The sequence below is a fragment of the Telmatherina bonti genome (assembly GCF_933228915.1).
Source record: "Telmatherina bonti genome assembly, chromosome: 16".
Taxonomy (NCBI): domain Eukaryota; kingdom Metazoa; phylum Chordata; class Actinopteri; order Atheriniformes; family Telmatherinidae; genus Telmatherina; species Telmatherina bonti.
The window spans coordinates 23,012,187-23,024,201 of NC_136614.1; the positions used below are offsets into that span (position 1 = coordinate 23,012,187).

The window sequence follows — 12,015 nt, forward strand, 5'->3', positions numbered from 1 at the left end:
AACACTTCAGCCAACGCTGGCCATTACCAGCAAGAGTCCGAGAAAAAAAAAGCAGAAAGAAAGTCGCAGGAGTATATCTGGGCAGATTAATCGGCTTTACTAACTAAATGTCCATTTCCGGGTCTCTGTCTCAGTGACAGGAACTGTCACTTCCGCGGGAAATAACATTATTTTAAGTCCGCGTCCAAGTTTACGCACCGGGCTGTTCAGAGGTATTGGGCAGAATTGAGGACCGCGCCGTTGCGCATGCGTCCAGCTGCCATGCGGACACAGTTGGGCAAGTATCCAAAGGAGTAATGGGGTTCAGTCAGAGCGGGAGGGAGGGGATTCGGGGTGGGAGGGCACCAAAATGACTTCTTATTAATAGTTTGGTCCAAATGACGTGCTGGCAGTTTTAAATATCCCCTCTGAACAAAAACAACATGTACCCACTGAACACTTTCTCTGGCTGTCAATATGTCAATGCATTTGTTTTTTTTGTTTTTTTTCCAATAATGTGTGATGAAGCCTTAAAAGAAAAAAGAAAACATCAGTTTTTTTAAATACATTTTAAGCAAAATATACAACTGAGCTTGTAATATTCTCATTGAAAAGCTCATGAGAATCTGCCAAATGGTTTAAAAACTAGGCCATTTCTAAAAAGGAAAAAAAAGTGTTGCCTGCTTTTCAGTGGGAAGGAACCAAACACTTCACAGAAATCCTACTAAAATATAAACCATTGCAAATAAACCCAAGCTGTTTTCATGGCTTAATATACATCGAATGGTAAGAGGGGGAGGGAGAGGAGACTTGTCCTTGAAATAAAGCCTTTTGGAAACACTGAGCAGACATGAAAGCAAAGAAACACAGTGCTGCTTAATCTCCATGCAGTTAGAGAAATTGAGGAGAATTATGCCAATAAAAGCCAGAAAACATCCTGGAGATGTATAAGAAAATAACAAACATTCCACGGCATGGCTCGATTAGAACCTGTGGGAGTGAAGTCAGAGTTGCTTCACAGGGGCCGCAGAAAGATGATAGATTTGACCATGGAGTCTTGTTTATTTGAAAATGTGAGTGTTTGTTATGGCTTATGGATTCGGTGACTGTTGGATCCTGCTGACGAGAGCTCTTTTATCATGCTGTCATTTATCTGAGAGTGTGATCCCAGCAAACCTCTTATGCTGATCACCAGCTGTTGGTTTAGAGGGACTCCTGATGTTTTGCACACAAGAAATGCACAAAAATTTCATGCATTTTCTTTCTTAATCTCTTCATTTCTCACAAATACACAAAGACAGTATGTGTTCATTTTATTCAAAAGGCTTCTCAGTGATATTATAAGTGAAAAGAGTTCCCCCGACCTCGCATCCCTGAGGGTCTGGTTGGCTGATTCACAAGCAGAGGAACATACTATTGCTGGCAGTGTGAAAGAGCAATATGAAGAGGAGGATACTTTGAGAAAAGGGAAGTTGTTTCTAGTCATATGCGTATCATCAACGTGATAGAGATTATTTAATTTGTATATCCCGTCTCAAATTAAGTACATCAAAATGTTTATTAACAGTCAACATAGCTGCTATAACAGGAATTAATATCACTGTTCAGTATTGTTGCAACAATGTAATTGCCAAAGATGAGTATAATTCTCCCTTTGCATGGCACCACTACCATAGAGCCCTAAGAGTGAGGGGAATTATGTGAAGATACAAATTCCACAGTGAAACAGCTGAGAATTATAACCTGGTATGTCATCCTGCAAGGTGACGCAGCTTTACAACTAAGCTTTTTAGTCATTTACTTTATGGGACTGGACAGGGTGAGCAGTGCAAAGTCATGTGATGCCATGCATAGTAAGCATGACACCACATGATGACTGATGTGTGTTTTGGCACTGCATTGGGGGGTCAGATTGAAACCTTGGCATAGCCTGTGAACAGGCAGTAGCATGGTAAAAATTAGCAAGCTGCTAGCAGGGAAATAATAATCATTTACAAGCTACTACCTGATGATCACACAACAGATAAACACAGTGCTTCGATTTATCCAAACACTGAGACAGTTAGCATAACGTGAAGCTCATTATGGAGCTGTGTACTTGTTTATGTCTGCAACTAGCTCCTCGCTGTACAGTTGTTAAATCCCTAAATCCAGTGGGGTTCAAGTTTGACCTCATTTGTGCCATTTTGGTTTAGAGCGACAACATGTCATTGTGTGATGGGCACAAAACTGTATGAATGGGAGCTTTTCTACTAACACGCATTGAACACTTTAAGACTGCAGAATATTTTTCCTGCATTGAACCTTCCTTCGTTTGCATCCATGTTGTAGAAACCAGAGATGATTACAGGTTTTCTGTCTTTTCTGCATGACTATAACTGATTGTGAAGTATTGTATGCTATTTTCTTTGGGAAAATGAGTATATGCAATTTAATTGGAAGCTCTGCAAAAGGTTTCTACATTCACTGAACTATTTCTAAAAGCATCAACAGGACTATTAGCTATTTTTGTTCACAACTGTTGTTGGCAAGATCCAGTGGAGGCCAGAACACACTTTGGATATAAGGTGCCAACCTGTCCATGTAGTCACCTCAAATGACCTGCAAAAAAGAGTAGAAGATCAATGTAGCAGCCTGGGAACCTGTCCGGCCTGTCTCATGACCATGTCTCTGGGGGACAATGGTCTATGTATCTGGTCTTCCTGTGTACCCGGTGGATATCAAATAATGGCTATCCAAGCCAAAACTTCCCGTTCCATGAGCCAGCCATTGTTTTAATGCTGATAGATGATTCATCAGATGATACAGTGGTTTTAAAACTGTATATTGACCATTGAATTTTGCATTGTTTGCACTCCGCACAGAGTAAACCTGCACAAACTAAAGCTTGGTCAAGTGAAAGGCAGACACAAAGATCACTTCCAGGCCTTTATTAGTCTTAATGTGTATTCCTCTTTTTTTTGTTGAAAAAGTAATGAGAAACAGTGTCAGAAATATCCAAAGAGAATAAAAATGTCCCGGCTTTTTAAAGGTTACAGCAAGTCTGTAGATATATTAGAGCCCACAAACTCCCCACCTACTTCTTAATAAATACATCTTTGTAGGCTGACATCAGGGCTGAGTGAGAAAAAGAATAAAACTGAGTTGGATCTCTCTATAAGAGCGGCACTGACGACGAAGGCCCTCTTCTAGCTCTGGAGATCGAGCATATAGTTGACACGTAACCACTGAAAGTCCATGGCTTGTTTCTTTGTTCTTTACCAAATCTTTTCAGCATTACAGGAAAGAGAAAAAAAGGATTTACAAAAAAAAAAAATAATAATAAAGGTACTCCTTATGAGTAAATACAGATAAGGAAGGTGAAAGACTAGTGTGATCTCTGGGCTCCACAGCAACAGATAACAGAAAAGAGAAACTTAAGCTTCATGGATGGCTCATTAAGCCAGAACCAATCAAAAGCCGGAGCTCAGAGCAGCCTTAATTATCCTCAGTTAAGCTTGTTAAAACCCAAAACCTTTCACAATTAAACAACTCAATATTTTCTAAAACTACCAACTAAATGGCTCTAACACTCTCTCTTTCTGAGATTTTTTCCTGTTTTTTTTTCTGTTTTTCTTCCATTCATTATTTCACCATCTTCTTGTTCAACTCCTGTAAGAAGAATAAAAGTTGAACATGGTGTTCCTCTCTGTCTCTGACTCCAGCAGCAACTCCAGGTCTGAATTCGGCCGCTCAGTGATTGACACACTCTGGCAGAATGAATTAAAACCTCAAGCTGTGACGCAGCCCAAAATAGCAGGAAGCTGTCGCTGACCTGCAGTCTCTAGCGCCTCATGTCAGCAAGCTTAAAGACCTTGGCAGAACATTCTGCACAGAGGAAGCATGTACAGGTGTTCCTCCATTTCTCTCCCTGTGTGTAAAGGTGTTTGAATGAGGCAACAAGCGCAGATGCATGTTGATGCCTTGACCACACCTGTAGTGTTACAGGTCAGTCCAGGTGCATTGTTCTGATGTTTGGCTACTTTTACAAAACCTTGACGATAACTGCAGCTTCCTAATCATTTTAAGGCAGTGGCTGATCAATCTTTTTTTTTTTTTTTTGGCCAGCTGTTCTCCAGAAGGTGACGCTGAGATGAGGGAAGGGGCCTAAGCCTCAAGATGTTTAGTAGTGCAGGACTGTGAATCTGTTTGCCAAGTTACAGAGCTCCCACTTCTTGCCAAGCAGGGGGTGGGAGATAGAAAATGCCATTTAGGTGGCTGGTATTTATAGATATGTGAAGAACTTGCGCTCGGGCTAGGTCGAGGTGCTGACGATGTAAAATGAGAGGACGATTCCAGAAGTCGAGTGTCAGGGCACACAGATAAAAATACTCGGTGAAAGATGGGCCTGGTCATTAGTGGAGCGGTGTGGCATGTGACATGGCAGCATTTCAAAAGTGATTTATGATTATTACTACAGCTAACCTATACCTCTCCCCTTCCCGTGCCCACCAACTATCTCAAATAAGTTTGCCAAACAGTGCATGGGGTTGATTTCAGTGGCTAAGCACATAGAAACAAGTCTAGAACATCTTATTTTCGGGGTTTCAGATTTTCAACACTAGTAAAACGAAAAAAAAAAAAATCTAATTAAGGAATATTAAGTAGAATGAAGTCATGATGTTTCTTTGAACATAGTTGCAGTGAAATTGTATATTGCAAATAGTTTTAAGCAAATAATTCAGTTAAAATATTTAGTTGAAGACATCACAGGTTAGGGTGGTAATGAGCTCGCCACAGGTTGCTGCCTTCTCTAATTGTCAGAGCGGAGCTGCTGCAGAGAGGAACAAAGGAAACATTTAACACATCGTAAATTCCTGTGATGTGTAGCTGCATGACTGCTTCTCTGGTTACATGAGCAACAATGAACTGACACACTTAATAATGAGAGGTAAAACACAATAATATCTACATATTTGAATCTGAATGTGCAGTTTGATTGGTCCTGAATGTTTTCTATTCTTCAGAGGGTGATCAGGCTTATAAACCTCTTTTGTTTCAGGCGTTTCTAACTTTCCAAATGGTTTTCAGTATATCTCAAATAGTCTGTACTCAACTAAAAGTTTCTTGCTGAATTCCTTCCAAGCCATTTTTCCCTCAAGGCAGATGATGGAGCAGATGTCTGTCTCCTGGAGATGATGATGGAGAGGGTGTGAGAGCAGCTGAGGGAGAAGATGGAAAGCACAAGAGAGTGTGTGATTTTGTCCCACATTCAACGTCTTAACAGAGGTCTGACTTATGTTGCGGATGCATGTGTGTGATTGTGGGTTTGCGTATGTTGGGGTGGAGTTGGGAAATCAGACCAATGAAATTAGTTTACCATCAGCTGTGCTCTTGCTCTCGTTCAGTTCCAGTCTCGGTCAAGTATTTCTTCCAGCCCTCACCTAATGGTGGCTTAGGACGGTTTTACCGCACCACCCTGGGGAGGCTACTGTGGCCAGATCCAGAACCCTTGGCTTTATGTGCATTGAATGTTTTATAGTTATGGATATAATATTTAAGTGCAGAAACAGTCACACAAAAATTGACTCCTGCACCACTATTCCCAGTTGTGATAATTACACGAGGAGAGGTAAGAGGAAAAGTTATGTAACTATGCTTGCACTGTGTAGAGTTTCCTCTGTGAGCGATATGGATAACACGTTAGTATGACAGCTGACCCCAGTACCAACGCACAAACGGTTGATGCTTTTCCACACACTTTCCACACATGCACATGAGTGTCAAGAGATCCTGCCTTCATTATCATTTTAATATTTTAACATTATATAATGGCTGCATGAGAAATAAATGAGACAGTGTGCACATTACTGAGCTGCTTGATGGCGGTTCATGTTAGAACAGTTAGACTTTTATAGATTTTGCTGCAGTGGTCAAGGGGCAAATCACTTGTGAATTTCAGTGCTGAGAACCTGATGTTTGTCACTTACATGTGTTTAAAATGAAAAATGTGGCTGACAGAAAGTGGTGGAATGGGGGGGTGACATTCATTAAAATTATGTCTATGTGCTTATTTTTTTCCCCCACATTTCATTACCATTATTTCAGATATTGAGGTGTTTTATTGGACTTTAATCCAATAAAACAACCAGAAAGTAAACCAACATTTTTACATTTTAAATGATTTCCATGGAATACTGTGTAAAAGTATTGTGCCACGTCTAATTTTTCAGACCAGTCATTGCACCTAAACATTGTTACATCTACAATGAACGCTAAACAAAGCATAGTTTGACAGATATGAAACAATATTTTTGCACAAACAAGGAGATTCCCAAAGAGCTAAGGACTGAAAACATTAGACACATCAGGATGAAATGCAATAACCTTTAGTTTTAGGGAAATTACACCACAGGAGGACTAAAGAAGTCAAAAAGTGATCTATAGCTCATGAACCATATGTAAAAAAATTGTTGACATAAATAAGTAAATAAATAAATAAATAAATAAATAAGAAAGACCTGTCACCTGACACAGGACCTGAAAAATCCTGACCTAAGCTGATCCAAGCAGACATTCAAACAAGGCATTAACTAGGGGTTGGAAAATCAAACTGAAAAATATTGCATATCGGGATTTTTTGCTTAAAAAAAATTATTTAGTTTTTTGTCTTAAAAAAAAAATCTTTTTTCTTTTCAAATAAAGAAAAGTAATCCATTATAAAAGTTTAGTCAGTTTTTATTGTTTTTATTGATCTTTTACTTGTCTTCTCCACACCAACCATCGAACATCAGCCTACATCCCAACTACTATAAAATATGGAAAAAGTTGTAAGTACTGACCACTACCTACTGTGTAACTTCTGTTATTTTAGAAAATAAAATATCCAAGTTTTAAAGTCTTGTAATATACTCCAATATTATAATAACCCTCTTTTCTATGATTCAAAATTTAAAGAACGTCAGTGAGTGCCCCATAAAGGGTTAATAATGTTTAGAAATGACAAGCGCTCCTCCTTCTTTACGTAGGGAGAAGCAGGGAGCCTTAGTTACACAAATTCCAGCTTTTCAAGAAGAGAAAAGAAAAGAAAAAGGAGAAAATAATCTTGAAAATAGCATGTTTATTTCTGTCACCGTAAATTTCAGATGTTTTTTGTGTATTTGTACAGGAGTACTTAAGGGCCTTCTGAAGAAGTAAGTAAGGAATCTAATCAAACAAACTTCCGCCTGTAAAAGTGAAAGTAAATCAAACCGAGACAAAAGGGAGACGACCAGCGCAGAAACCAACACGATGGCCGCAAAAGCTGCGCAATCTGAAGTGGAGTGCACTTGTCCCGTGTGCTGTGACATATTTAATGATCCCGTCGTGCTGCTGTGCGGTCACAGCTTCTGTAAGAACTGTATTCTGGAGTGGTGGAGACAAAGCAGTCTGAAGACATGTCCTGTCTGTAAAGAGATATTTCCAATGCCTCAGCCACCGCGAAACCTGGCGCTTAAGAATCTGGCTGAGGCCCTGAGACAGGAGCGGAATAAGACTTTGGTATCAGGATCTAACGAGTTGTGCCTCCTGCACGGGGAGAAACTCAAACTTTTCTGCCAAAACGACCAACTACCCATCTGTTTGGTCTGCAGGGAAGCTAAAGCACACAAAAACACAGCTGCCTTCCCATCAATGAAGCAGCAGAGGACTGCAGAGTAAGAAAAAAGTATTTATGGAGAAGGTTGAACATGCATATTCTTTTAATTATCCAGTTTACTGTAAAATTAACACAAATGTTCATATGCAGGCTAAACTCAAGATCAAACTGGTGGATCTCAAAAGTAAACTGGAATCATTTGAGAAGGAAAAACTGACTTGGGATAAAATGGCCATTCATATCCAGGTAAGTCATAAGCTAATGCATACAATGAATAAGTGTCTGTTTCCACTATCAGGTATTTCTCCTCAGTCCCAGGCTCAGCAGACAGAGATGACAATCAGTGCTGAGTTTAAGAAGCTCTACCAGTTCCTGCGAGCAGAGGAGGCTGCAAGGATAGATGCATGCAGGAAAGAGGCGGCACTGAAGAGTGAAGCAATGCATGTAAAGATTTGCAACTTGGCTGCAGAGATTGTTGAACTAAAGCAGAAAGTCAGAACCATACAGAAGGAGATGGGAGCAGAGAACCTCTTGTTTCTCCTGGTAATCACCAACAATCTATGTTGACATTTTAATTTCTGCCTATTTTTAAACAAATCTAAATTAATTGATTATTCTTTTTTCTTTCTTTTATATGTGATAGAATGTCAGATCCACAATGGAGGGGTAAGTTTCTTGAACATGTCTCATTAAAATGGCAAACTTATTTTTAAACCTGATCTATTGTAAAGCCCAACTAGTTAGAATTGACTTATGAACAGCATTTCAAATTGAGCAATGTGTAATTACACAAACATAGCATGGATTAAAGCTTTGTATCAAACTGACATCAGGCCCATAAATTCTGCATGGCAAAATAGGTTTCCACTGATGAGTTGTGTTTTTAAGGTACTGGACACTTTTCCCCACATTTCCAAGCAGAGTTTGCTTTTAAGGTTATTAGTTATGTGCCTTCATAGGTGTTGAGTATATGGATACCTGCCTGTTTGCTCATTATCAGACCAACAGCGTTAGTGGCTCCTTGAAGGTTATGGACACTGTGGAGCTCCATGAGAGATTATAAACCTTCTTGTGTTTTCTACTAATGTGATTCAGCAGTGAGCAGCAACTGGTGGATGTCTCCACAGTAATTCCTCCATCACACATTGGCTGAATAAACCATGGGCTTCATGTTGGTCTATTCATCTGTGATTTTAAAACTAAAGGTTAAAAGTGGGACTGCACGGTGGAATAGTGGTTAACACTGGTTCGATCCTTGGCTTTCTGTGTGGAGTTTGCATGTTCTTCCCATGTATGTGTGGACTGTCTCCAGGTACTCCAGCTACCTCCCACCGTCCAAAGACATGGATGTTAGGTTAATTGGGTACTCTAAATTGCCCCTAGGAGTGAGTGTGAGCGTAAGTGGTTGTTTGTCTATGTGTGGCCCTGCAATGGACTGGCGAGCTGTCCCAGGTGTACCCTGCCCTTCTCTCAAAGACTGCTGGGATAGGCTCCGGCTTCCCCACGAGCCTGAATTGGATTAAGCGGTTAGGATAATGAATGATGGAGGCTAACAGTGAAACCTATTGATTCTGAGTCTTTTGTAATGGTGAGTCCCAGATTTATTATATTATATTATATTATATTCTACCAAACAAGGATTTAGTATTGGAACATCATGAAATCTAAACCAATCGCATGCATTATACTGTATTAATCCACCCATTCCAAACATTTTTGTGTTATAAGTGGTTTTACTTGTTGCAAACATTAAAGTGATTGACATTATTCTCTGATCTTCAAGTAAGGGTGCACATCAGGATAGTCCACTAGACTTGATCTGATTGGGGACTTGGCTCAGTTGTAGGACCAAGATTGCATTCACGCTGCACTTTGGTCAAACGCGCCAAACCTTTACAGTAATATATCCCCATTCCCACCAAAGATGGCGCTGCACTAGTATTTTACAAAAGAGAGAACAAGACCTATGTGAAGAAGAAAACTCCATTACGAGTTACACATAGAGCCCAAAACTATTTCTGTTTTCGGTTTTTTATTTTGTGTTATGCAAGTATGCTGTAGAAATACACTGCAACAATGGACGCAGTATGAACAACAGATGAGGCAGAAGAGTCTTAACGCAATCGCTGTGTATTTCCCTGCAATGCAACATTACGTCGAATGCAAGAAGTGACTATTTTTTTTGTAGTCCGCTTCCTGTATATGGTCCACTTGAAACAGGCTGATCCTGCATTTGTAGGTGGACCAAGTTTGCTTCTTTGGCCTAAATCAGAATTTGTTTGCTGCATTCACAGCTCACCAAACGAAGTGGACTTTCTGAGCCAATGAACTCAGATTTGAATCAAAAAGGCTAATGTGAATGTGCCCTAAAAGTTCAATTTCAGGTTTCTTGAGTCATTTTGCAGCCATCTGATGTACCTGCAGTTTTTCTCCATAAAGCTCATACTATACATAGACAGAATAATTGTCAGTGATTAAAGAAATTACCAGAGACGTTCCTCATAAAAACATAGCAATACAGTACAGTACACACTGGGCTTTAAAGACACACTACAGAACATTTGCCATTTTCCCCATCACGTGCCGCCTATCAATGGCAAATTTGGCATCTGTCTTGCATCCAACCTGTTAGCTCTCCCCAGCCAGAAAAAGATGATCTCACAATGACTCTTGTTTTTATCTCTTTCTCTCTTTTAATCTTCATGAATCTCTCCTGAATTAGCAACGTTGTGTGTTCAAAACAGTGAGTGCGTTTTCTAGCATGAAGCAAAACTTCTGCAACACCATGAAACGTCACACAGTATCCCGGATGAAAAAGTTGTATAGTGCGTTTTCTCAGCCTCTTAGTGTTGCTGTGCAGCAGCGGTTCCAGAAATGCACATGATAGATGTCACTGTGTCATTAAACAGGTTTGGAACCTGGAGTTTTTAAGGTCAGGAAGTTACGTAATGTGTCTTTAAGATGTTCTGTCCCATCTGGTGTTAGGAGTGAAAAAAAAGCACCTTGAACCTTGAGAGCCAGTTGAGTTGGTTTGGGCATCTGGTTGGGAGGCCTGCCTGACGTCTTTCTGGGTTGGTAGTTTATGGTAGGATTTGTGCTTATTGCTCCTGTGAGATGTGCAGGATGAGTGGCATCAAAGTGATGGATGGAACTTAGTAATTTAATTTTCACCAAATTCAGATGTTTGAAATATCCTGCAGGTATTCTTTGACTCTTTTACTCTTTCAGATCTAAGTTCAAGTCACCAACAGCAGAGACTCCATCAGGAGCACTAATGGACAAAGCCAAACATATTGGGAACCTGCAGTTCTCGGTCTGGAAAAAGATGGCAGATGTAGTGCAATACAGTAAGTAGTTCATCTGTGGTTCTTCTCTTCATATTTAGACAGTCTGTTGTAGAATAAACAGGTAGACTTTGAGATTAAATACAAATAAAAGCTAGAATGAACTAATAACCTTTGTGTGTTTGTTTAGCTCCTGTTACTTTGGATCCGAACACGGGTTCCTCTGATCTGATTGTGTTGGAGAACTTGACTCGTTCAAAAACAAGTGAGAAGTGTCAGCCGTTTCCTTACAACCCTGAAAGGCTGCGTTCTTCGGACATTCTCGGTTATGAAGGCTTTACCTCTGGCAAACACAGCTGGGATGTGGAAGTGGGTGGTTACTGGACTGTAGGCGTGGCTGCTAAAACTAAAGACCAGTGTTACAAAAAGATCTGGGCCATCTACATGTGTGTTTGCACCAATATTCTGCGTGAACTTACTCCAGAGGATTATGTAAAAGAGGTGGCAGATAACCATTTTCCTCAAAAAGTGAGAATAGAACTTGATTACGAGCAAGGAATACTGACATTCTTTGACCTTGGTCGGAAAAAGCTGGTTCATACCATTAGATATACTTTCACAGGAACGCTTTTTCCGTATTTTCGTGAGAATGCAAAAGTTTTGCCAGCTGAATTGTCAGTTAGCATAAAAAGACCTCAGAATACATTCTGGAAAACTTTCAAGGCTAAATAACATAAAGCTTTAGACTTCTTTTTTTTTGAGACACACATGCTCTTGAAGATCCATACTTTTCATGAAGTTCCAAAGACGTCTCAACAAGTAAACTTTGAGGAATTTGCCTATGCTTTTTGTTGTTGGTTTTTTTCTTTTACATTTTACTCATTGCTATAGTATGTGTTCAGAGGATCTGGTACATTCTCAGAGGATATACTCTATTTTTTAAAAAGTCATCAAGTACATCCTGGTAGCATCACCTCCTGTTTTAGGAGCCAGGCAAACAAGGTGTTTGCTCCGAATTTGAAGGGAACTCAGATCTAGTCAAGTTTATGTAAATTTTCATTGTAACCTACCGGTAATTATCTAGTTCATGCATAATAAATATAATGTGTACTTATATGGTTTTTGTAATATTTCTTA

The 12,015-nt window shown here is 39.7% G+C and overlaps 1 pseudogene across 1 annotated transcript; it reads left to right on the forward strand.

The window, feature by feature from the left end:
• The first annotated feature begins 7,248 nt into the window (after positions 1 to 7,248).
• Positions 7,249 to 11,610, forward strand: LOC306767196 (E3 ubiquitin-protein ligase TRIM35-like; annotated as a pseudogene). Its single transcript has 6 exons — positions 7,249 to 7,652; positions 7,745 to 7,840; positions 7,907 to 8,137; positions 8,238 to 8,260; positions 10,823 to 10,941; positions 11,069 to 11,610. The product of its transcript is annotated as an E3 ubiquitin-protein ligase TRIM35-like (transcript).
• Positions 11,611 to 12,015: the final 405 nt, after the last annotated feature.